Below are 22,069 nucleotides of genomic sequence, written 5' to 3'. Positions count from 1 at the left end.
ATATATACAGTGGGGAAAAAAAGTATTTAGTCAACCACCGATTGTGCAAGTTCCCCCACTTAAAATGATGACAGAGGTCAGTAATTTGCACCAGAGGTACACTTCAACTGTGAGAGACAGAATGTGAAAAAAAAATCCATGAATTCACATGGTAGGATTTGTAAAGAATTTATTCGTAAATCAGGGTGGAAAATAAGTATTTGGTCAATAACAAAAATACAACTCAATACTTTGTAACATAACCTTTGTTGGCAATAACAGAGGTCAAATGTTTACTATAGGTCTTTACCAGGTTTGCACACACAGTAGCTGGTATTTTGGCCCATTCCTCCATGCAGATCTTCTCAAGAGCAGTGATGTTTTGGGGCTGTCGCCGAGCAACACGGACTTTCAACTCCCGCCACAGATTTTCTATGGGGTTGAGGTCTGGAGACTGGCTAGGCCACTCCAGGACTTTCAAATGCTTCTTACGGAGCCACTCCTTTGTTGCCCGGGCGGTGTGTTTTGGATCATTGTCATGTTGGAAGACCCAGCCTCGTTTCATCTTCAAAGTTCTCACTGATAGAAGGAGGTTTTGGCTCAAAATCTCACGATACTTGGCCCCATTCATTCTGTCCTTAACACGGATCAGTCGTCCTGTCCCCTTGGCAGAAAAACAGCCCCATAGCATGATGTTTCCACCCCCATGCTTCACAGTAGGTATGGTGTTCTTGGGATGCAACTCAGTATTCTTCTTCCTCCAAACACGACGAGTTGAGTTTATACCAAAAAGTTCTACTTTGGTTTCATCTGACCACATGACATTCTCCCAATCCTCTGCTGTATCATCCATGTGCTCTCTGGCAAACTTCAGACGGGCCTGGACATGCACTGGCTTCAGCAGCGGAACATGTCTGGCACTGCGGGATTTGATTCCCTGCCGTTGTAGTGTGTTACTGATGGTGACCTTTGTTACTTTGGTCCCAGCTCTCTGCAGGTCATTCACCAGGTCCCCCCGTGTGGTTCTGGGATCTTTGCTCACCGTTCTCATGATCATTTTGACCCCACGGGATGAGATCTTGCGTGGAGCCCCAGATCGAGGGAGATTATCAGTGGTCTTGTATGTCTTCCATTTTCTGATGATTGCTCCCACAGTTGATTTTTTCACACCAAGCTGCTTGCCTATTGTAGATTCACTCTTCCCAGTCTGGTGCAGGTCTACAATTCTTTTCCTGGTGTCCTTCGAAAGCTCTTTGGTCTTGGCGATGGCGGAGTTTGGAGTCTGACTGGTTGAGGCTGTGGACAGGTGTCTTTTATACAGATGATGAGGTCAAACAGGTGCCATTCATACAGGTAACGAGTGGGGGACAGAAAAGCTTCTTACAGAAGACGTTACAGGTCTGTGAGAGCCAGGGATTTTCCTTGTTTGAGGTGACCAAATACTTATTTTCCGCCCTGATTTACAAATAAATTCTTTACAAATCCTACCATGTGAATTCATGGATTTTTTTTTCACATTCTGTCTCTCACAGTTGAAGTGTACCTCTGGTGCAAATTACTGACCTCTGTCATCATTTTAAGTGGGGGAACTTGCACAATCGGTGGCTGACTAAATACTTTTTTGCCCCACTGTATATATATATATATATATATATACATATATATACATATATATATGTATATATACATATACATATATATATATATATATATGTATATATACATATATATATATATATATGTATACATATATATATATATATATATATGTATATATACATATATATATATATATATATATATATATATATATACTCGCACACACACACATATATATATACATATATATATATATATATATATATATATATATATACATATATATATATATATATATACACATATATACATATAATATATATATAATATATATATAACTTATATATACTATATTGTGTAAGTGACGTTGAGCATAGAAGGATAAACTGCGTACACGCTTACAAACACATGATTTAAACATAGGCCAGGCCAAAGGCCTGGAATTCATTTAGATTTTAACTGCACAGCTTTTAACTTGCAGGGACGGCGTGGAGTGTAGTGAATGAATGCATAACATGCTTACATACACAAACATCACATAGATTTATTTTCTAGGGTAAAGGTGGAACACATCTTGCTTTATCTTTGCTTAGCAACTAGTGATGCAGAAGGTGTTAAAGATAAGCATGCCATAAATAAGTTAACAGGAAACATGTGGGGGTGAGACGGCTGAAACAAAAATGTTGCAGATAACGGAAACTTGTCTAATTGTCATTAACTGTAACTTTTAGATGTTATGTATCTGCTTGAAGCAAAAAGAGGCGCAAATCCTGATAGACAAAATTTTGGAGTGTGCTTTCTAGCGGAGATTTATGCTCAGATGGTGATGGTGTATATTTTACCCTGGGTGTGTTTAATAAAACTAAAAGTGTTGCTCACACACATAAAGAGCATTGAGATTAAGTAAGTTAAGGTCAAGTAAAGATTAAGTAAAGTGAATATAAAGGACAGAGCCCAGAACATGATTTTTTGAACCAACGTTGAATGATTAAAGGAACATTAGATGAACACAGTAGATTAGTGAGGTGTAGCAGAGAGAGGTGTTTTGTTTTCTGTCCTTTACAGGAGAAGATTTCAGGACCACAGCGACCACAGGGGTGGCGAGAATCCTGGAAGCCCGAGACCGAATGGAAATTAACCAGAGAAAGGAGAAGAACAGAGCACAGAGACACCTAGTTGTTTACATTGCAAAGAAGATCAAAAGCTTGTTAGACACAGGTTATAATGTGAGCATAAAAGTAATGAGAGGGACTTTAGGAATAGTTGCAGGATTTTTCCAAAGGTTGACAAAATGATCTAGAACCTTTTACCAGAAAAAGCTAATTGTATCTTTTCAGTTTACAGTGTGCACTGAGGGAAGTCAGGAGTGGTTTTAAAATAGTTGAAAAGGGGGAGCAGGAAGTAGATTTAGGACAGCTCACAGCCCAGTGTAAATGCAAGGTGCTGTCACACAGCTTGATTTATTTGTTTGATTTATTTTTATGACAAAAATAATAAGGAAACATTGAAAACATACAACCCGTTGAGGGAACAGATAGGGTTGGGCAATTGAAAGGTTTTGTTTTGTTTAGCAGAATCTCTTTTGTTATATTTTAGCTTTTAACATGGAACACGCCTCTCTGCAGCTTCTCTCCTCATGCTACACCCCCAAAAACCCATCTCCATAGAGACTGTGTCAGCTCCCAAACAGATAAAAACAAACTGAAATCCAGCAACAAACAACTTAAACATAAACAATTACAATTGTGGGCAGCTCAATGTCATCTTACACTGTTAAGTTCATTTTTGAATCTTGGTAAACTTTACTGTTGTCAATAGAAAATTGTACAGAGTAGTCAGTATAAGCTTTTAATGATATAAGTTTATTGATGATAGAATACTGCATGATGACCTTTTCCTTGTTTAGAACTGATTGTTCTTTATGAAACATGTTCTGATATTTGTATCTGAATCTTTCTACAGCGATATTAAGAAGTTGAACAAGCAGTTCTGACCTTGCACACACACACATGCACACACACACACACGCACACACACACACACACACACACACACACACACACGCTCATGTCACTGAACGAATGTTTTCATTTCTCTTGTATAAATAAAGAACGCAGACGGTGACAGAGCACAAGTCCGTGAGTGTCTCTTACGTGTACGAGCGCTCTGTCACTTGTCCTCGCGAGTAAAGACAACTGCAGTGTTTGTGTTTTCTAACTCAAGTGTCTCAGCTGAAGAATTGCGGGGTGATTTTAAGAAATCCCCTCTCAACTGTATACAGTATTCTACACCTTATTTTATTGTCTTTTTAGACCGTTCCAGGATTGTCTGCTTCACTTTGTGTGATTAATGATGATGTGACAGAAAATGTATAACAAAATGTTACACCTCTCTATCATGCTCCAGTTCCACATGTTAGTACAAATCCACAGTATTCAGTGAGCACAGCTTGTTTCCCTTTAAAGAAACATGTGATTAGTTCTGCAGACATCTGCATGGAGATACATTTTTGCACACTAATTGTGGCTTTACTAAATGACCCCCTTCTTTTGTCCTGGTTCTATAATTCCTCTATAATTATCCCCATTTCTCCCGTAGTTTGCTGGTGTTGGAATGGGTTGATGTTGTATAAGTGAGTGTGTGCTTTAAGGTATGGTATGATATACTGTAGATGTAAAGTCACAACAGCTACAGTGAGAGAGAAGGACTAGGCCCAGGCTCTTCCAGCAGCCACTAGGCCCAGGATCCTCCAGCAGCCACCAGGCCAAGGCTCTTCCAGCAGCCACTAGGCCAAGGCTCTTCCAGCAGCCACTAGGCCCAGGCTCTTCCAGCAGCCACTAGGCCCAGGCTCTTCCAGCAGCCACTAGGCCCAGGCTCTTCCAGCAGCCACTAGGCCCAGGCTCTTCCAGCAGCCACCAGGCCCAGGATCCTCCAGCAGCCACCAGGCCCAGGATCCTCCAGCAGCCACCAGGCCCAGGCTCTTCCAGCAGCCACTAGGCCAAGGCTCTTCCAGCAGCCACCAGGCCCAGGATCCTCCAGCAGCCACTAGGCCCAGGATCCTCCAGCAGCCACCAGGCCCAGACTCTTCCAGCAGCCACCAGGCCCAGGATCCTCCAGCAGCCACCAGGCCCAGACTCTTCCAGCAGCCACCAGGCCCAGGATCCTCCAGCAGCCACTAGGCCCAGGATCCTCCAGCAGCCACTAGGCCCAGGATCCTCCAGCAGCCACCAGGCCCAGACTCTTCCAGCAGCCACCAGGCCCAGGACCCTCCAGCAGCCACCAGGCCCAGGCTCTTCCAGCAGCCACTAGGCCAAGGCTCTTCCAGCAGCCACTAGGCCCAGGATCCCCCAGCAGCCACTAGGCCCAGGATCCTCCAGCAGCCACCAGGCCCAGGCTCTTCCAGCAGCCACTAGGCCAAGGCTCTTCCAGCAGCCACTAGGCCCAGGATCCCCCAGCAGCCACCAGGCCCAGACTCTTCCAGCAGCCACCAGGCCCAGACTCTTCCAGCAGCCACTAGGCCCAGGATCCTCCAGCAGCCACCAGGCCAAGGCTCTTCCAGCAGCCACTAGGCCCAGGATCCTCCTGCTCCACCAGGCCCAGGATCCTCCAGCAGCCACTGGGCCCAGGCTCCTCTAGCAAGGCACCAACAAGTTAATCGACAGTGACTTCCACGGGCCATCACAAGGAAATACAAATCTCATCATTTTCAAAATGCCGCCTAAAAAAGCAAACCCAGGAGTTGAAGAGGAGTTGGAGGAGATTAGGAAATCGCTTAATTTCATGTCTGATGAACTGAGCAAAGTGGCTAAACAACAAGGTATGCTACATGACCTAATGGATGAAATAAAACAACTAAAAAACCTCATAAAGGACAAGGACAAGAAAATAGACGACTTGGAACGGTGAATTGAGGACCTTGAACAATACACAAGAATGGATGATTTAGTCATAAGTGGACTGGAGACGCAACACCGAACCTACGCCGGAGTAACATTTAACGAAAAAGACTGCTGAAATTGCAAGACAGGCACGCAGCCTGAGAAAACAAAATAAGATACAAGCGACATGGACGAGGAACTGCAAAGTAATGATAAGACTAAATGGCAATCCCGAAGAAGCGAAAGTTGTGATGATAAGAGAACTCAAAGACTTAGAGCAATATAAATAATCAGGAATCTGCTCTGGAATCTATTGGAAAAGTGACGATTGGATAATGAACAATGGGTATGGAAAGTGTTTCTGGCCTTACAGCTCAAAAAACAACAACTAAAACAAAAAACACATAAATGACAAGTTTGGACACAGATTATAGGTTTCCATTCAGAGATATTGAAGAGGAAGAATTTGATTATGAAAAGGACTGTCAAGGTGGTTATTTTGCCACACACGCTGAGAAAACGAACTTCAAAACGTTAACTATGCAGAGCACAACATGCATGACCCTGAAAGTAACATTGACCCAGATACCCACTTCTACAATAACACCAATAATACTTGTGAGTACTATACAGATGACCAATTCAATATGAATATTAAAATGGCAAATGCATTGTCGGTCATACATTTCAATAGTAGAAGCCTGTATAAAAATTTTTCTAAAATTACAGAATGTTTAAGTAAGTTAAAAAAGTTTAATATAATTGCAATATCAGAAACATGGCTCGATAATGAGAAAATTAGTGAAATGGGACTGGAAGGATACGAATTATTTACAATGAACAGGGTGAATAAAAAAGGAGGCGGTGTTGCCTTATATGTAGATAAAGTTTTGAAATGTAGTCTGATTGAATGTATGTCAAGCACCATAGATAACGTATTGGAATGTGTCACTATTGAAATCCATGTTGAAAAAGCTAACAATATAATTATAAGTTGCATCTATAGGACACCAGGTTCATGCCTTGAGACATTCAATGAAAAACTTGCTGCTATGTTTAGCAACCTAAATGATAAAAAAGTGCAAATAATTTGTGGTGATTTTAATATAGATTTGCTAAACCCAAATGGACATCAGAAAACAACAGATTTCATAAATACAATGTATAGTAACTCCCTTTTCCCTGTAATTATAAAACCAAGTAGAATAACAATTGATACAGCTACATTGATAGATAATATATTCACAAGTAAAATTGACCATGAAATAGTAGGTGGACTTCTTATAACTGATATAAGCGATCATCTTCCTGTTTTTGCAATTTTTCAAAATTATTTTGGGATTAAAACTAAACAAAAGAATCAAATATTTGATATGATACGACTTAGAACAACAAGAGCCATTGCTGCCCTCCAGGTGGACTTAAAGGAACACAATTGGAATGAGGTTTTTGCAAATGAAGATTCAAATAGTGCATATGATGCATTCTTATCAACTGTAATTTCACTATATGAAAAACATTGTCCTTTAATGAAAATCACTAGAAAGCATCACAGATCAAATAAGCCATGGATCACAAAGGGGATAGAAGATGCATGTAAAAAGAAAAATAATCTATATAAGAGATTCATAAAACAGAGGACAAAAGATGCTGAAATAAAGTACAAGTTATATAAAAATAGATTAGTAAATATTATAAGAACAAGTAAGAAAGAATATTACCACAAATTATTGGAGCAAAGTAGAAGTAACACACAAGAAACATGGAGGATATTAAATAGTATAATCAAAAAGGGCTCAAAAAATAAGAATTATCCAGATTATTTTAAAAAAGATAAAGATATTGTGCTTGATAAAACTAAAGACATTGCAAATGAATTTAATGATTTCTTTGTAAATGTTGGCTTTAATTTAGCAAAAGAAATTCCAGAGTCAAGAAATAATAACGACCTAAATAAACATATTACTCAGAATGTGTCCTCCATGTTTATTGGTGCTGTAACTCATAGAGAAATAATTAACATTGTGAAGACATTTAAAAATAAAAAGTCCACTGACTGTTTTGGTATTGACATGATATTAGTTAAAAGTATTATAGAATATATAGTGCAACCTTTCGCATACATTTGTAATCTGTCCTTTCAAACTGGTGTATTTCCCTCACAAATGAAAATAGCAAAAGTTATTCCAATCCATAAAAACGGAGAGAGAAGTCAGTTTACCAATTATAGGCCAATATCACTGCTCCCACAGTTCTCAAAAATTTTAGAAAAGTTATTTGTTAATAGACTTGATAAATATATTGAGAAGCATAATCTCCTAAGTGATAACCAATATGGCTTTAGAGTGAAAAAGGTCCACTTCGATGGCAGTGATGGAACTTGTAGAAGGGATATCTAATGCTATAGATAATAAGGAATATACTGTTGGTGTTTTTATAGACTTAAAAAAGGCGTTTGATACGATTGATCATTCTATATTAATGAATAAACTAGAGAGATATGGCATAAGAGGGTTAGCATACAAGTGGATGAAAAGTTACCTGGATGACAGATATCAATATGTCGAATTCAATAATGTAAAATCTAAGCAGTTGAAGGTAACTTGTGGTGTTCCTCAGGGCTCTGTGCTGGGCCCTAAATTATTTATATTATACATAAATGACATATGTAGCATTTCCAAACTGTTAAAATGTGTATTGTTTGCTGATGATACCACTCTGTATTGCTCAGGTAAAAACCTAGAACAGCTTCTGACTACAGCGGAAAAGGAGTTAAATATATTAAAAAACTGGTTTGATGTAAATAAGTTATCATTAAATATAAAGAAAACAAAATTGATTATTTTTGGCACTAGACAAATGAAAAATGTATCTAAAATCAGGGTTAATGGAATTGAAATTGAAAGAGTGTACGAAAATAAATTTCTTGGAGTGATAATTGATGATAAGCTGAGTTGGAAGTCTCATATAAACCATGTGAAAACAAAAATGTCAAAAACCATTGCTATTCTCTATAAAACAAAGCATGTCCTGAACAAAAAATCATTATACACACTCTATTGTACTCTGTTGCTTCCATATATGACTTACTGTCTGGAGATATGGGGTAATGCATATAAAACGAACACTCTTCCTATTTTCAAGTTACAAAAAAGAGCTATAAGAATTATAAACCAATCAAACTATATAGAACCAACTAACATTTTGTTTATTAATCTGAATACCCTGAAATGTTATGATTTAGTTGAATATAAAATGGCACAGATAATGTATAAAGCACAAAATAACTTGCTTTGCCCCAGTACTCAGAAGCTGTTCAAAGTCAGAGAGAGTCAATATGACTTAAGGGGAACAGATTTCTTTAAAAAAAACAAGATAAGGACAAATATAAAGCAGAGATGTGTTTCTGTTAGAGGAGTTAACCTGTGGAATCGTTCTGACAGTGATTTAAAAAGGTGTAGTTCATTTTCCTTGTTTAAAAATATGTTTAAAAATAGAGTATTAGAAAAAAATATATATCAAGAATGAAAAGAGCAAAAAACAAACAAACAAACAAACAAAAACCCCTCTTGATTCTTTTGCTTTGATGTAGTTACTTATCTAAGGTGGAAAGTTTTATTTTTTTTCTTGTTTGTTTGTTTGTTTTGTTTTTGCTTTGTTTTATTCTTTGCTTCGAGCCCTGTGTACAGGAGCTGCATGCAAAAAGATCTTTTGTTAAAAGGGTTGGCGTAATAAGCAAATGCTTCAGCCAATACCTTTTGATTAGCCTTGTCTCATGCTTTCTTGCTTTGTGGTAGATCTTTGTTCTGTCTTCATTGAGATATTTGAATGCTAATCAATAAAACATATCACTCACTCACTCACATACTGATATCTCACTTAAAATTTATGCTGATAACAGGAGGGAATGTCAATAGAAAATAGTCAGTATAAGCTTTTAATGATATAAGTTTATTGATGATAGAATACTGCATGATGACCTTTTCCTTGTTTAGAACTGATTGTTCTTTATGAAACATGTTCTGATATTTGTATCTGAATCTTTCTACAGCGATATTAAGAAGTTGAACAAGCAGTTCTGACCTTGCACGCGCACGCACGCACGCACGCACGCGCACACACGCACACACACACACACACACGCTCATGTCACTGAATGAATGTTTTCATTTCTCTTGTATAAATAAAGAACGCAGACGGTGACAGAGCACAAGTCCGTGAGTGTCTCTTACGTGTACGAGCGCTCTGTCACTTGTCCTCGCGAGTAAAGACAACTGCAGTGTTTGTGTTTTCTAACTCAAGTGTCTCAGCTGAAGAATTGCGGGGTGTTTTAAGAAATCCCCTCTCAACTGTATACAGTATTCTACACCTTATTTTATTGTCTTTTTAGACCGTTCCAGGATTGTCTGCTTCATGGGAACTATGGAGCGTGGTAATGTTGCATAGTTCCCATTACCTGCATGGTAATGCAGGTAATGCTGAGGAGATTATTTTAAAGTCATACATATTCCCTTTTGATGAATTCAAATAGATTTTTTTACAACACATTCTAATATTCACTTTGAAGAAAGGGTGAAACTATCACATGATGCTTTGTCTGCGACTTTAAGTTTGAATCTGTTGCTCGTGGTGATTTTAAGCAAATTTCCCAGCAACAATAAAGATCAGTCTTTGTAGCCTTGGTGAAATGTGGTAGACACCTTTGCTGTCTGGCTGCTTTTTAAAACTACATTTTCTCATTCACTGTCATTGGGGAATGTGGGCGTAAACAGTCAAGCCTGTATGAAACTGTGTATTATGTTCTAAATACTCTGTACCAAGAACTGAGCCAACACGTTTAACTCGCTCAGAAAACAGCTGTCATCAGTGTACCGCATGCTCATTGTCTCTTCTTTTGTGTACAACATTCAGAGTGCTGATAGATTTAATCTACTTGTCTGTTAAGCCTTTGAAATGTTTTGCTTTCTGTTTCATTCTTGCTCCTGCAAAGGCATCAAAAGGTTTGAGAAAGAGACATGTTAGATGTTGGATTCAGGAGGCCTCACAAGAGCTGATTTACTGACTCTTGAGAGACTTCCTGGAAAGTCACAAAGCCACACACAGCAAAGGGGGACCATCTGACAAAGGGCAAGGGGAGAACTGGGTCTATAAAAACACACAAACTGATTAGGGGAATTAGATGCAACAAATCATGAGAGGATTTAAGGAACAAAGGTGGGCAAGAATAAACTGAAAGCAAGCAATCAAATTTGAATGACTTAATAATGATGAACAGAAACGAGATAATGAGCAAGAACAGAACACCCAAATAAACAAGCCTAGAAAATAAATTCTGTACAACATATTAAAAAGTAGATGTACTTTATCTAATAACATGAAACACTAATAAAGCAATAATTCTAAACAAGAGAAACATAACACAGAACCCCAAACCATGAGATAACCAAAGATTCAATAGACACAATAACATAAATAAACAAATGTAAAGTATACTCAAACTCAAAAATTAAAAGTCAGAAAATTACAAATGCTGGGTCTGAGACCTGGGTACCATGACACTGGAATACTTTTGAAATTGTGTTTAACAATGAATTATGTCGAGAGAAGCGAGGCAGAGAGATATTAGAGTCCCCCTTGACTTTCCCTCAGGCATCATATCTGACAAGGGTAATAGGTCTTACCATCCAGCCTTACGTGTTAAAAATGTTTTTTTCCCAACAGATTTATTTTCCCAGGTGGTCCACTTGATAGAAATATTGTATTAGATTTTGATTTTCTTTTTTTATTACAATCACCACAGAAAGAAAGACAAGTTGGGGGGAAAGTTGCCAGAAGGAGAGGGAGAGAAAAATAGAGAAGAGGAGGGATAGAGAGATAAAACACTGAAAATCTGCTTCACCACCCGCCGAAATGAAAACAAACAAAAAACAACACAGTAGAGAATCCACAGCAACAACAAACATAGGCATAAGTAACAGTAAATAATAAATGTTATGAAGAAGCACACAGTATTAATGACACATGCCATGCTTAGAGGCTTTTAGAGGAACCAAGATAGTGTGTGTCTGTGAGTAACTGTTGGTACATTTGTGTGTACACCAGTGTGCACACCTTGTGTGTGTGAGCACGCTTGTATTCATAACGTTTCTGTTACGGTTCTGGGTCATTTTCACCCAGCATTTCAGTTTCTTATGTTTTGGTATTCTTCTGTATTATGATTTATGTTCTGATTCTTTAGTTATCCTGTTCTGAATATTATATTCTATGTTTTAGTTTATTCTGCTTTATTGTTTTCTTCTCAGGTTTTGTGTCCTCGTGTTTAGTGCAGGTTTAGTTCAGTGTCAAGTCTGCGTCCTTGTGAATTGTTTCCTGTTTTATTGTGAAGGTCCGTGTCTCATGTGAGTGTATTCAGTTTTGCTTCCCCTGTCTCGTCTTGTCAATTACTTCCAGCTGTGTTCCCCACCTGTTTGTAATCTCCCTGTGTTCTTCTGTGTGTATTTAAGTCGCGTCTACTCGCGTGCTGGTCGCTGGTCTGTTTGTGTATCCGTCGTGTGTTTTCCCTGCTGTCCACCTTCATGTGCCTCCATTCGCCCTCCTTCATGTTTGATGTTCTGTAGTGTAGTTTTTCCCAGTATAGATTAGCTTTAGTTTAGCCATTTTTTCACCTTGTGCTTTATTTTTCCAATAAACAACCTTCGCATCTCAACAAGTGCCTTCTCTTGGGTCCTCATTTATTTTCTCCACATGGCTCACCCCGTTAGCCGTAACAGTTTCTCCATGTAAGTGTCTAATAGTGGGTGTGGGAAGCCATGGTCCTGCGTCCCAGGACATCAAGCAGGTATGGAGGGAAAATTAGTCCCCACACCGGGGGAACCTGAGGTGTTCTGAGAGCGGTGGAGTTGAAGACCCGACCTGACATGTAGGCCTAAACAAACAGGCACACACAGACACAAACATGCATTCCTACCCTCATGCACAAATACTCGGCACTCGCCAAACAGAAATGGACGCCATACACACACTCACACTATATACTCCCAGGTTCAGGGACCAGCACCCCCAGAGGGGGAATCTGACCCCAGATCCTGGAGATGGTTCCATTTACTCTGGGGTGGAGATGATAATACAGAGCACACCGGTAAGAATCCCAGTTTCTAAGTTCGAAGGCTTTTTGTCAGTTTTCCATCAGTATATGAAGTTGACCTTGAAGACCTCAGTAGATGGAAGCCAACGTTTAATGGATTTATGCATCAAGCTGGAGTGGCGCTCCTAGTGTTATTGTATCCTAGATAGAATGACAATAAAGGCATTCAGGCTGGCAGCATGTTGGCCTCTTTACGGGCCCTAATAAAGGCTCGCTTTGTGTTCAGTAAAAGTTTCCCCTCCTTCGTCTGTGTCCGCACCTGGGTCCTCCAAACGGTCTCCACCCGCAGATTGTGACAATAGCATTACTTCCCCTTCCTATTTCACTGCAGTGGTGTTTTGTGTAGCTTAATCTGCATCACCTCTTTAATTACAAACCTGTTTTGAATATCACAGTCTAATCATCACATGCTTTAATCAGAGCCCACACTCTGCTGGATCACCCATTCATTTTGTCTTTAGGAATTCGCTACTTTAGCTTAATTTGTACCTCACTCACTCGCAGCATGGCCTCTTCACAATGGACCTCCTCCTGTCACGGCTGGGCAGCAGTCGTGTGGTGGAATGAAAGAGGACCCAAGATGCAGATGGCAGTGGAGATGCAGGTGGAGATTTATTTAAGGTGAAAAACCCAAGGTGAGGGCAGAACTAAACCTAAACTGGTGAAACTAACACAAACAGAGGACACAAAGCGAGGACCAGAGAGACACGGAGACATACCAAAATTATGCAGACGAGGAGCACAGGCAGACATGCAGTATAAATACACACACCAGGTAATCAGGAAATGGCACACAGGAGGGGACACAGCTGGAACTAATGGGCATAACGAGACACAACCCTACAAAGTAAAACAGGAAACTCACAGACTGTTTCACCAACACCAACTCGGGGACACGAACAGAACACAGAGGAAGGACACATGTAGGGATGATAGAAACACTAAACACACAACTCAAACCATAAGAACAAATACAAAACAGCAGAAACTGGAAAATAATAACAATAAACTCAAAACACTGGGTCAACGACCCAGGACCATGACACCTCCACTCTTCTGCTCAGTGTGTTAGATGTTTAGTTACTCCTCGGCCTCCTTTAAGTAATACAGACACTTTTAATAAGTGCAGCTTGTTTAAATCTCTGCAGGCCAGGATCACTGTTCTTTGGATGGAGCAGCTTCATTTTGAGAAATCATTTTATGCTAAAGAACTGATAGTACCGGATCACCACAACAGAGCACTTCACAGTCAGACTGTGGGTTTGAGGTTTCTACAGTATTTAAAAGAAAATGGGAGGCAGAGCATGCTTTATCCAAAGCAAAGCCTCCCATTCTACTCAGAACATACAAACGCCACACAGAAAGGTTTTAGCCAGATAGTAGACTCAAAACAAAGGTCTTCTTATTGTTAGCCTAGCCACCACCACACCACTGTGATGCCCTGATTTTTACACTTACTTTTAACTTACCTGACCTCCGATTTGACAACATGACTTACAGGAAGTTAGCATCCTAAAGTGTAAAAGACACTTGCTTATTGTGGGCAGCTCAATGTCATTTTACACTGTTAAGTTCATTTTTGAATCTTGGTAACCTTTACTGTATACAGCATTCTACACCTTATTTTATTGTCTTTTTAGACCGTTCCAGGATTGTCTGCTTCATGGGAACTATGGAGCGTGGTAATGTTGCATAGTTCCCATTACCTGCATGGTAATGCAGGTAATGCTGAGGAGATTATTTTAAAGTCATACATATTCCCTTTTGATGAATTCAAATAGATTTTTTTACAACACATTCTAATATTCACTTTGAAGAAAGGGTGAAACTATCACATGATGCTTTGTCTGCGACTTTAAGTTTGAATCTGTTGCTCGTGGTGATTTTAAGCAAATTTCCCAGCAACAATAAAGATCAGTCTTTGTAGCCTTGGTGAAATGTGGTAGACACCTTTGCTGTCTGGCTGCTTTTTAAAACTACATTTTCTCATTCACTGTCATTGGGGAATGTGGGCGTAAACAGTCAAGCCTGTATGAAACTGTGTATTATGTTCTAAATACTCTGTACCAAGAACTGAGCCAACACGTTTAACTCGCTCAGAAAACAGCTGTCATCAGTGTACCGCATGCTCATTGTCTCTTCTTTTGTGTACAACATTCAGAGTGCTGATAGATTTAATCTACTTGTCTGTTAAGCCTTTGAAATGTTTTGCTTTCTGTTTCATTCTTGCTCCTGCAAAGGCATCAAAAGGTTTGAGAAAGAGACATGTTAGATGTTGGATTCAGGAGGCCTCACAAGAGCTGATTTACTGACTCTTGAGAGACTTCCTGGAAAGTCACAAAGCCACACACAGCAAAGGGGGACCATCTGACAAAGGGTAAGGGGAGAACTGGGTCTATAAATGTCTATCAGGTTTAGGTTCAAATACATTTCCACACATGGCAGATAAGTTTTCATAGCTTTTTTTCTTTTAATAAATGAAATCATAATTTAAAATCTTTATTTTGTATTTACTCTTGTTGTCACTGTCTAATATTAAAAAGTAATTAATGAGCTGAAACTTGTAAATCTGAAAAATATGTAAAAGAAAGAAAACACTCAAGATTCCATTCCTATTGTTGACAAAATCTTATTCAGTTTAGTTTTACACATAGCTAGCTTTACTGTACTACATCTTCTCTAGTCTTCCTCTGTGCATGTCCTTGATTTGATGTGATTTTAAAACAGAAATAAGAATCAACATAAACATTTACAGTTTTTCTGTCGAGCTGAAAAAATATTATATCACTTTGAACTGAATGAGTATCCCGTGGTAAAAATATTTCCAGCAACACAACCAATACATGAGTCAGTGAAAATGGAATAGATATTTTCCAAATTGTTGATATACAGGACTTTGTGATTCGAACCATCAGCATTTCTAACTGAAAACAGATTTATTTCTGTCACTATTGAATTTGTTTTCTGGCAGTGGCCGCTCTGGTGTCTTGTTGGAAAACGTTCCAAGCATCGTACCCTGGATGATGATTTTTCCAGTCAGGCTTAAGAGGGGGATTGTTCAAAGCCAATAAGCAGCTCAGCCAGTGTTATTTAAAAAAATAAATACTGCCAGCATCCTCCAAATTTTCCACTTTCTGGAATGAAAAGCCTGCCAAGGAGAAATTATTCAAGTTTGCGTGACTACAAACAACATTCAACCCATAACAGAAGTGCTGTGGTTTAGTTACTGTTTCTTATTAAACACACAGTTTAACAACTTGTGCTTGGTTGTCTGTCCCACAAATGCACAATGTACTGTATTTACTGTGTGTGTGATGATGTGCTTGTAATTCCAACAGACCTGAGCAGCAGTGTCTTTCCAACTACAGCAAGCTGAAGGTTCTGAATGGCTATCTTCGTGCATTCATGAACCCGAAACAAAGAATTAAGCCCGCCATTGATCTGTTTAACAGAAGCTTTTATGATCCAGTTTAACACATCCAAAACACATCAGTACGTTCTAAGATGCTCGAGTGCTGACTGCATTCAGGGTAAATGCTGACTTTATCAGTTTCTTCTTCTTCACCACTTCCTCCGCTGCATTTCAAAACTGTTCCTGCAATCATCAGAGTGGAGAACAGGATTATTTTATAAGAGTAAATTAAGTTCTACACTCTAAATTCACCTCTTCAGACTGTATAGTGTACCCGAATCAAAGCGTTGATTTCCTCTGGGTTCCTGTGAGCTGTCTGCAGATAAATCTTGATTTCCTTGGCTCGTCATACATCTCTTTCAATTTGGAGTTTGCATGTTCTCCCTATGTCTGCATGGGTTCTCTCTGGGTACTCCAGCTTCCCCCCACAGTCCAAGACCTACCGTTAGTGGGGTTTGGTTAATAGGTGATTCTAAATTGGCCATTGGCGTGAATGGTTGTCTGTCTCCTTGTGTTGGCCCTGTGTCAGGCTGACAGCCTGTTAGCCTCCTTCCATCCATCCATCCATCCATTTCCTTCCACTTATCCTGGGCCGGGTTGCAGGGACCCAAGCAGAGATGCCTAGACCTCCCCAGGCACCTCCTCCAGCTTGTCCGAGGGAACACACAGGCGTTCCCAGGCCAGCCAAGAGATATAATCTCTCCAGCATGTCCTGACTCTTCCCTGCGGCCTCCTCCAGGTTGGACATGTCCGGAACACCTCCCCCAGGAGGCGCTCAGGAGGCATCCTTTTTAGATGCCCAAACCACCAACTAAACTGGCTCCTTTCAATGTGGAGCAGCAGCGGCTCTACTCTGAGCCCCTCCCGAATGGCCAAACTTCTCACCCTATCTCTAAGGGAGAGGCCAGCCACCCTTTGGAGGAAGCCCATTTCCGGTATACCAGTCATGGGAATAACGGTGTTACTAACAGCGTTACTTTTTTCAGTAACGAGTAATCAAACTAATTACTATTTCTATCATTACACCGCCATTACCGTTACTAACAAGAAAATGCGGTCACGTTACTATTTTTCAACAAACAGATGGTTGAAGCTTTCTTCAGCTTACCGCATCTTATATCAGTTGCACGGAATTAGCTGTAAGTAATCTGGGCGCTACAGTTTTAAGCAGCTGCGCGCGCTCCCGCAGGTGGCAATCACTTTCTGCCCGACGATCACTTTTTGGCACAACACCTTTAGCTAGTGAGGAAAACAATGGCATGAGTGCTGCTGTTTGACTGAGGAAGAATAAAGTAGTCGTGGTAAGCCAATCACATGACCACTTCAAGATGACAGAGCAGCAAGGTGATATATACCAGTTTATAAATTGTGTTGATAGGCCATGTAAAACCAGAGTCATGATAAACAATATATACGTGGCGTTTTTTCCTGAACAGTGTCATGTAATTAATATCCTTAGTATCCTTATGTTGGGTCTGTGTTTCCACAAGCCCCACTAATTCTAGAGACTTATTCATCATGAAGAAAACAAGACAGTCGGTCGATCGATTATTTGCACAAGGGAGGCCTCGTCTGTTCACCACGAAAATGACCTCCAGATCTGACCTCCTCCTGCTGCCTTTATAGAGAGACAGTTCACACACAACACGTCAGAACAAAGCCACGCCCAGACAAGGCATTGTATGTATATGTGTGAACTTCTGTATCTAAGTAAGAGTGTGTGTGTTCCTGCTGATCAAAGGGTCATATAACATAAAAGCAGGAGGAACATCTTTGGTCATAAAGAGGGTAGTCTCCCCCACACCCTAGATGGTTCACCCTAGATAACACAGTGAAGCCATACAAAGGGGAGGAAGTTTACCAACATCAAACAGACCTTCACAAGGATGTTCCTGTGATTAAAAACACTACTGCCCCCCATCCAGATTCTCGAGAATCTGGGGAGGGGAGGACAGAAAGAATTCCTTAAAACAATCTACAAATGGTAAACATAAAAATGACAAACATTTAACAATTCACTTTAACACCTTATTTTCTTATTATATTGTTTTATGTTGTTTAATCATGAAGGCTTGTAGAGCAAGGCCACTTTTGACTCACAAACTAAGTGCTCAGCCAGACTGAAAAACAGGAAGTTTTAGTGCACAGGCATATTAATAGATAAGACACTGAGGAACTTGCCATATAAGCAATGTTTGAAACTGTGACGTGTAAAGTACCAAAATAAAACCTATATGAGGCACAGTTTATGATTCTGATGTTAGAGATCCTGCAACTGGTGTTTGGGCTGTGCAGGTCTCTCTCTTCCGGAAGATAAATGAATAAAAAGAAATATAAATATTTTAACACACTATAAGTCGTTTTTCTCTGTTCTGTCATGGGGACAAAAGAATCGGGGTTAATAATAGTTTCATCACATTTACTGTCAAAGGACAGCGCTAGCAAGCACTCTCTGCTTATGAGCAAAAAATAAAAAAACACAAAACAAAAAACAGCCCTTTTGTGTTGGTGGAAAAATGCACCATGTCGACCAATCAAAAATGATATGACATTTGGTTGTTCATCTACAGCTACTTTTAGTACCATTGATGTTAAGTTAGACTCTTTTTCTCCAATTGATCTTTCTGAGTTAACTTCAGTAATTACTTCCTCCTTTTCGCGGTATGAAAAGGAAAAAAACAAAACGTTTGCACACTGCTAGCACGGGGCGCCCACAGAAATGCAAAGCAGGAGATGAAGCATCGCTGAATATGTTTCCAAACCAACTTCATTCTAAGCCAAAGACTAGAAAATATGGTGAAGCAAATCTTCCCTTTGGTTTCTCCTGCACAAGATCCGAGGTAGGTCTCCCGGCAAGATTGGTTTTCCCTGTGTCAGGAGCAGCGCTGGGCTGTTTAAATCACGGACAAACAGTATCTCACATTCTTGATTTTTAGTTCACAAACACTTGTTGTAATGACTAACTACTCCTGACATTTTGGAGATGCTAGCTCTTTATACAGTAAAGTTACAGCGGGATACAAATAGCATAAGGCTGATCCTGCTATGATTTGTTCCCCGGTTCAAATCACAGACAAACAGGATCCCACAGCTGTTTGTTTTTCAACCCATTTTGCACAGAGAGACATTTTTGAAAAATGTATTGACAGCAATGTTGAATATTATTACACAGGAAAAAAACAACTACATGTAAAATAATCACACCGTGACGCCTCTGCCTTTGTAAACAGAGGGACAGTAACTGCTTGTTTATATGTAAGCTTGTAAAACCCGACGATAGTCAGAATAACAGTATTTTGTCTCTATCTGACATTCTGCAATTCATCTCATGTAAACAATAACGTGGCGCACAGCGTGACGTGAAAAAGGCACATACCTTTTACGTTGTGTGACGAACTCTGTATTCCTCGTCCACACGTGAACGCACAAAAGGAGTTTTAGAAAATCTCAGTCTTCGGTGATTTGAAACGCCGTTTACGTGGACGAAACTTCATTAATTGTTTACTAAATGTTTGAGGTGTGAAATAAACCGCAATGGAGCAAAATATGGGCGTGTGTGGTTGGAGGATGTGTGCGTGCGCGCTTGCGCGTGCGGGGGGTGGGTGAACATTTTTCTTGTAAAACAAAGGGGGGCCCAGCAAAAAAAGTTTGGGAACCACTGAGCTAACAGATCATCTGCAGAGGAATGGTTTATTTGAAGAGTTTCAGTCAGGTTTCAGAGCTCATCACAGCACAGAAACAGCTTTATTGAAGGTTACAAATGATCTTCTTATGGCCTCTGACAGTGGACTCATCTCTGTGCTTGTCCTGCTAGACCTTAGTGCAGCGTTCGATACTGTTGACCATAATATCCTATTAGAGCGATTAGAACATGCTGTAGGTATTACAGGTACTGCACTGCAGTGGTTTGTATCATATCTATCTAATAGACTCCAGTTTGTGCATGTAAATGGAGAGTCCTCTTCACACACTGAGGTTAATTATGGAGTTCCACAGGGTTCAGTGCTAGGACCAATTCTGTTTACATTATACATGCTTCCCTTAGGCAGCATCATTAGAAGACATAGCATACATTTTCACTGCTATGCAGATGACACCCAGCTCTATCTGTCCATGAAGCCAGATAACACACACCAATTAGTTAAACTGCAGGAATGTCTTAAAGACATAAAGACTTGGATGGCCGCTAACTTTCTGCTTCTTAACTCAGATAAAACTGAGGTCATTGTACTCGGCCCTGAAAATCTTAGAATTATGGTATCTAACCAGATTCTTACTCTGGATGGCATTACCTTGGCCTCCAGTAACACTGTGAGGAACCTTGGAGTCATTTTTGAACAGGATATGTCCTTCAACGCACATATTAAACAAATATGTAAGACTGCGTTCTTCCATTTGCGCAACATCTCTAAAATTAGAAATATCCTGTCTCAGAGTGACGCTGAAAAACTAGTTCATGCATTTATTACTTCCAGGCTAGACTACTGCAATTCATTATTATCAGGATGTCCAAAAAACTCACTGAAAAGCCTTCAGCTAATCCAAAATGCTGCAGCAAGAGTACTGACAGGGACTAGAAAGAGAGAGCATATTTCTCCTGTTTTGGCTTCCTGTTAAATCCAGAATTCAAAATCCTGCTCCTCACATACAAGGTCTTAAATAATCAGGCCCCATCTTATCTTAATGACCTTGTAGTACCATATCACCCTATTAGAGCACTTCGCTCCCGCTCTGCAGACCTACTTGTTGTTCCTAGAGTATTTAAAAGTAGAATGGGAGGCAGAGCCTTCAGTTTTCAGGCCCCTCTTCTGTGGAACCAGCTTCCAGTTTGGATTCAGGAGACAGACACTATCTCTACTTTTAAGATTAGGCTTAAAACTTTCCTTTTTGCTAAAGCATATAGTTAGGGCTGGACCAGGTGACCCTGAATCCTCCCTTAGTTATGCTGCAATAGATGTAGGCTGCCGGGGGATTCCCATGATGCATTGAGTTTTTCCTTTCCAGTCACCTTTCTCACTCACTATGTATTAACAGACCTCTCTGTGTTGAATCATATCTGTTATTAATCTCTGTCTCTCTTCCACAGCATGTCTTTATCCTGTCTTCCTTCTCTCACCCCAACCAATCGCAGCAGATGGCCCCGCCCCTCCCTGAGCCTGGTTCTGCTGGAGGTTTCTTCCTGTTAAAAGGGAGTTTTTCCTTCCCACTGTCGCCAAAGTGCTTGTTCATAGGGGGTCATATGATTGTTGGGCTTCTCTCTGTATCTACTGTACAATACAAAGCGCCTTGAGGCGACTTTTGTAGTGATTTGGCGCTATGTAAATAAAATTGAAAAATAAATTCTATGTCAGGTCGGGTCTTAGACTCCCACCCTCCAAAGGCCTATCTCCCCTCACCACATTCCCTGCCGGTGGCTGATGCCCTCCGGAGTCGGTGCGTTGGTGGCTCTTGGTGTCCGGGGCTGGGCGTTCAGGTATGTACCAGCTCACTCCCGGTGGCTACTTGGCAGGGCCTGGCGCCTGTTGCTCGGTCAGGCCTCTTCCGGGGCGTAGGGGGCCCTTGGGCCTCGACCTCTGGGCCTGTGGCTCGGTTCACTCTGGCACAGCTGGCTGTCGGCAGAGCCGGCGGGCATGCCAGTGCAGCCCCCTCTGGCTTCTGCTCCATGGCTGCTGGGCGACCCGTCATCTGGGGCTCTCCTCAGCTCTTCTCAGGAGGGTGGCACGGATGCCCCTCTGGTGGTCCTCCTTGCGCTCTCGCACTCTGGGGCCTCTGGATGTCTGGGGCCTGAATCTCCTCCATGCCTGCTTCATGCCCTGGGGGACGGGGCTATGACGAGGCCTACACCCTCTAGCAGATCGTTACATTGGGGAACCTTTTGAATAGGCGTGTACACGGGTGTTCACTGTCCATAGACATAAACTACACCTTTCTTGGCTGCTACCTGAAAGCACATTGTGTGCTGTCGGTCCTGCGTGCTGCACAACAACATTCAATATTTAGGATTTACTGCTGTTTACACTTAGCTAGACCAATGCAATGGTGTTGTGTTTGTTATGT

The 22,069-nt window shown here is 40.6% G+C and overlaps 1 protein-coding gene across 1 annotated transcript in view; it reads right to left on the bottom strand.

Annotated features, from left to right (window-relative positions):
- The window catches only part of chp2 (calcineurin-like EF-hand protein 2), an 88,435-nt gene that overhangs the window by 21,148 nt on the left and 45,218 nt on the right, over positions 1-22,069 (bottom strand). The window lies entirely within an intron of this gene.

The sequence above is a fragment of the Neolamprologus multifasciatus genome, chromosome 14 (assembly GCF_963576455.1).
Source record: "Neolamprologus multifasciatus chromosome 14, fNeoMul1.2, whole genome shotgun sequence".
NCBI classification, from domain to species: Eukaryota; Metazoa; Chordata; class Actinopteri; order Cichliformes; family Cichlidae; genus Neolamprologus; species Neolamprologus multifasciatus.
The sequence above is the reverse complement of the archived record's forward strand: the minus strand, read 5'-3'. Positions and strand labels throughout refer to the sequence as shown.